Raw genomic sequence first — 5000 nt, forward strand, 5'->3', positions numbered from 1 at the left:
CTCGGTGGATTTGTCGTATATGCATATCATATACGGGGTGAAATGCCTAACTAACCAGAGAATGGTTAGCGAGCTTACGCAAACGAGCATGCGTAGCCAGACTTTTTCGGGTAAGGTTAGATGGCTGAGGGTAATTGGGAAGTGACCTCACACCTTCTAAACAAAGGTCAGTCCTCACTCGCCTTCCTCACTCGCTCTCTCGTGAGTTGTCTCCTCAAGGAGAGGAATTTTCTTTTGTTAAATGTGTATAACCATACTCGTATTTGCTAAGTGAAATTGAATAACTTTACATTGAACTTTATTATATTTGTTTAATTTGTAAACTATATTTTCAACCGTCTTTTTGAGAATAACGCCGAACTGCAGTAACCATTAGATATCGAACTTGTATTCAGTGTCAATATACAATATTTTTCTTTTATTTGTTATAATAAATCTCTGTTATATTCCAAGCACTTTCCTTTGCCATAAGAATAAGATAAATATCCAATACAAATAATCATTAATTTAAATGAAAAGAATAAACAAACATGAAATGGAAAAGAAAATAAGTTTTTTTAAGATAAATAATTAAGAAACCTACTACACACTTCCATCTCCAATCTCCACTTTGTAAGGCACTGGCACTGATATCATGTGACCCAAGACAGGAGCCCATTTGTAGGGTGGAGACATTGATTTTAGCTAGATCATAGTAGTTAAAGCCTGGTTATTTCTTTAACTAAGATACGACGGGGGCCGTCTAGTAGCGTGGTCCGAGCGATGTAAGGCACTGGTACTGATATTATGTGACCCAAGACAGTGACCATGTATGTCTACTCAATTCAGTGCAATATCGATGGCAGTCTGTTTTGACCTGACGCTTCCTGTCTCCTGTGTTCGTTTCCGCCTCGAAACACCAGTTGCTCTGGCAGCTGTGTTTACTAACGGAAGGCCTTAAGGCATAGAAAGTGACTGAAGATTGGTACATAAGGACATGCAAGGATCACAGACAGACAGTTCAGGACAGAGAGGTCAGAGCGAACAGCTCTGGCCTTCGGCCTGAGTTTGGTGTATTAATAGTCCACAATAAAGACCATGGCACGTGAACGTCTGTCTGATTATTCCACCGGATCACAACCAGGGCATCGAGTGGTTATAAGAACTGCTCTCAGTGGTGGGTTTCAACTGGTGCCAGCCGGTGGGTGCCACGATTTTGCTGGTATCGGACTCACAACTCCGAAGAAGCCACCACGCCAAACGCTACTATCTACATAGAAAATGGAGAATACGCTGAAGTTCCTGCCCACCGCCCACAGCACAGTAAGAATTTTGCCCGCCCACCCTCCCTGTTCTACCTGTTCTGACAAACACCGCCGCCCATAGCAGCTGACCTGTCCGTGTTACGTTACCTCCCGCACGTTGACACCCATCTATCATGGCAACCCAAGACTGCCCACCGCGGATTTTGGGCTTAAGGCTACTGTCAGACGAGCGTTTTTTGCCCGCTGGCGGTCAGGCCGCCTTTTCCATGTCACACGGGCGGGTCGGCCGCTACTAAACCGCTGCGGTTTACTAGCGGCCGACCCGCCCGTGTGACATGGTAAAGGCGGCTGCCGCTTCAGTTCAAGACTTGCCGTTGCAGCGAAAGGTTGTGTTAAAAAATGAGCTTAAGATTTCGAGCTCACATCCCAGATGGTAGGACGCAGCTCTATTTCGCATATAAACTTTTCAGTATCGAACATAGTTGCTCACAACACAGCCTCTCCTGTGGTTCAGCCAGCCCTGGCGGCCGCGGCGGGTAAACCTCTCGTCTGACATAGCCAGGCGGGCTGGCCGCGGCGGTTTCAAGTGGGGAAATGCGTCTCACCCGCCGCGGTCAGGCGGGTAGACCGCCCGTGTGACATCAGCCAGCGTTTTACATAGGAATCAATATAAACTCTTTCAAAAGCGGTTCCGCGGCGGCTGACCCGCTTTGCACCCGCGGCGGCCAACCCGCTCGTCTGACAGAGCCCTAACACGAGCGCCCCAACTCCCAGGTCACGAAGTCTCTGACACGAGCAGAAAAGGCCACAGATGAGAAGTCAAGAGGACCAGCACACCGATCCGCGATACGACCTACGACCCGCCCGCAGACGCCTCATCTACATGTTGACATCGAGACATCAAAATCCCATAAGTTAGAGAAACCCAGGCTCTTTTTATTTTGTTAGGTTTCGTTAGATTTCGTTAGGATTTAGGAAATTTTTATGCTGTGATTTTTTGTATTTTCTCGTGATTATTACTCTGTTTTTCTGTTCTGAAATACCTGTATGTGAGTGATTCCGCAGGATTTCCTTCCTCTTTCCTGCCTTATGCCTAGGCGCAAACAAATGAACCGTTGAAAAGGAAAGTCCTCAGTCCCCCCCCCCTCTTCCCTTGTTTCCTTGTCTCATCTCGCCTTGATGACCCCGTTATAACGGCCTGCCTGACGGCCTACTGAACTTCTTTCTTATTTAATTTTATGTGAAGAATGACCAGAGTATTCTGAAGCTCTGTTTGCTATGTTAATGCTGAGAATCAGATATTTTCTTACAGTATGTATTGTTTCTTCACTTAGTTTCTTCGCACGTGCCGATATCTCACACCTTCCCCCTCATGACCTGCTCGTGTGAAAAGGCAGAGTCGATGTTTTTACTTCCCTTTTGTCATAAAACAACCCTTCTTGTTTTTTATCTATATTTCCCTTATTCGGACAAGGTAATTTGGAGAATTTTTATTGGCTTTACTCTCCAAAATATTTATTCTGAAAGTGAACCTTTACAAGATTTTACATGTTCGATTACGATTATCGAAGGGGACCCGATATTGTATTTAGACTATGTAAATTCTTGATAGCTTTCACTTTCATTCCGAATCTGTACTGGCGATCAGTGTTGCCTTATTCTTATCTTCTGTTATTTTTGTACTTTCTTTTCATCGACACGTGCTATTGCTATTCGTATTTTTCTGCATCTTGCAACTTCGGATAATGTATTCTGGAGACATTTTATTGACTGTTCCTCTCCAAAATATTTGTTTTGAAAGTGAACCTTTGAAAGATTTTCCATACTTGATTACAATTATCGAAGGAGAAGCGATATTGTATTAAACCATGTAAATTCTTAATAGTTTTCACTTTCCTCCCGAATCTGTGCTGGTGATCAGTATTGCCAGATTTTTATCTATCAATTTATCTTTTCGCCACTCGTTAAAGTACGCCTGTTATTACTTTTCTCGTCGACAAGTGTTACTCATGTTCATATTTTCTCTGTATCTTGTAAACCTGCATCTATTGAGCTTGCACTTATTACTTAATTCCGATTTCTTCTTTGTTTGTTCTCCTCTTGGCAGTTGCAAAGTGTTATTATTGTTGTTGTTTGTCGCTTCAGTAAGCCGTGCGAAACGCACGCATGTTATTCAAGTAGCCATGCAGGTTGTTTTTATGCGCCCCCCCCCCCCAGCGGACGAAAAATTTTCCCACACATTTCATATATATGTAACGCCCCCTCCCCCCTGTATACCTACTGTGTTGTGTTGGTGCATGTTTTCACCAAGGTAGAACGGTGGTTGAGTTGTACAGTGTTTGGGTGCATGGCAAAGTCAACCCAACCGCACCTTTGAGGTACAGGGCATCACGCCAGTTACGCCTGACCACCGTAACTAGTTCGCCTGTTACCCATAAGTTGTGATGGTGTTTGAATTGTTTGCCCCAGAGGGTAGCCACTGTCCGACTCCCACCATCGGTGCACTGACACCACCAGTCGTGATACAAAATATTTTATGTATGTATTCTCAAATGCACTGCCACCTTTTAAGTACTATATCTCATGAAGTCATAGTGAGATTTTGTTCTGGGATAAGCTGATCCTACCACACTTTTATGAATCCTTTAAGTTCTATGTGCTCTTTTAGTAATTTGCAAGTTCATCTAGCCTATGCTCACTCGAGTCGTTTCCTAACTTCACTGACTATGCAAGCTTGTCACGTTATGTTGTCACTCTCCCCTCATTTCGCTTTAGCAATCACACCTTTCCTTCAATTACTTTCTCACACATAATGATTCTCTATACTCACAGCCAAATTATAATTACTATATGTATTGTATTATTGTATTTTTATTGATATATGTATGTTTTTGCAGCCACCTCTTGAGCCCTCCTGTTCACTGCAGTCACCTATTTTATGTTGTCATGAGGTCAGTCTTAGTGTCTACTCTTACACTGCAGTTATTGAATCGTTTCTCGCATCATACATGTTACATGCTTACTAGGGCCACTGATTAGTGCCCATTGGTGCTGCTGCGCCGGCCAATGAATTTGATAATGTTTTATCTTATGGTTGAATGTCACAGCTACCTGCAAAGTCTGGTGCAGATAGCCTCCAATGACCAGGAGCCCATTTGTAGGGTGGAGACATTGATTTTAGCTAGATCACAGTAGTTAAAGCCTGGTTATTTCTTTAACCAAGATACGACGGGGGCCGTCTAGTAGCGTGGTCCGAGCGATGTAAGGCACTGATACTGATATTATGTGACCCAAGACCGTGACCATGTATGTCTACTTAATTAACTGCAATATCGATGGCAGTCTGTTTTGACCTGACGCTTCCTGTCTCCTGTGTTCATTTCCGCCTTGGAACCCCAACTTCTCTAGACAGCTGCGTTTGTTACCGGAAGGCCCGAGGCGTAGAAAGTGACTGAGAATTTGTATTTAAGAAAGACACAAAAGGAACCCAGGACAGAGAGGTCAGACAGACAGACAAGAGCGAACAGCTCTGAGCTCTGGCCTTTGGCCAGAGTCTGGTGTATTAACAGTCCACAATAAAGACCATGGCACGTGAACGTCTGTCTGCTTATCCACCGACCTACAACAAGGGCATCGAGTGGTTATAACAACTGCTCTCAGTGGTGGGTTACAACTAGTGCCAGCTGGTGGTTTATACTGAGACTGAGGCTGGGATTCTTCTTAGAGAGACTGTCTGAGAGTGATATTCCTCTCAGA

General features: G+C 44.0%; 1 protein-coding gene across 1 annotated transcript in view; it reads left to right on the top strand.

The window, feature by feature from the left end:
• LOC122248088 (uncharacterized) overlaps nt 1-447 on the top strand; it is a 30662-nt gene extending 30215 nt beyond the window's left edge. The window contains exon 6 of the mRNA XM_043007905.2: nt 1-447. This exon is cut by the window's left edge and continues 981 nt beyond it. The gene's annotated coding sequence lies outside the window, so the exon portion shown is untranslated.
• Nucleotides 448-5000: the final 4553 nt, after the last annotated feature.

Source organism: Penaeus japonicus, unplaced genomic scaffold (genome assembly GCF_977035675.1).
Source record: "Penaeus japonicus unplaced genomic scaffold, GWHDUDI00000001_assembly GWHDUDI00000021, whole genome shotgun sequence".
Lineage (NCBI taxonomy): Eukaryota > Metazoa > Arthropoda > Malacostraca > Decapoda > Penaeidae > Penaeus > Penaeus japonicus.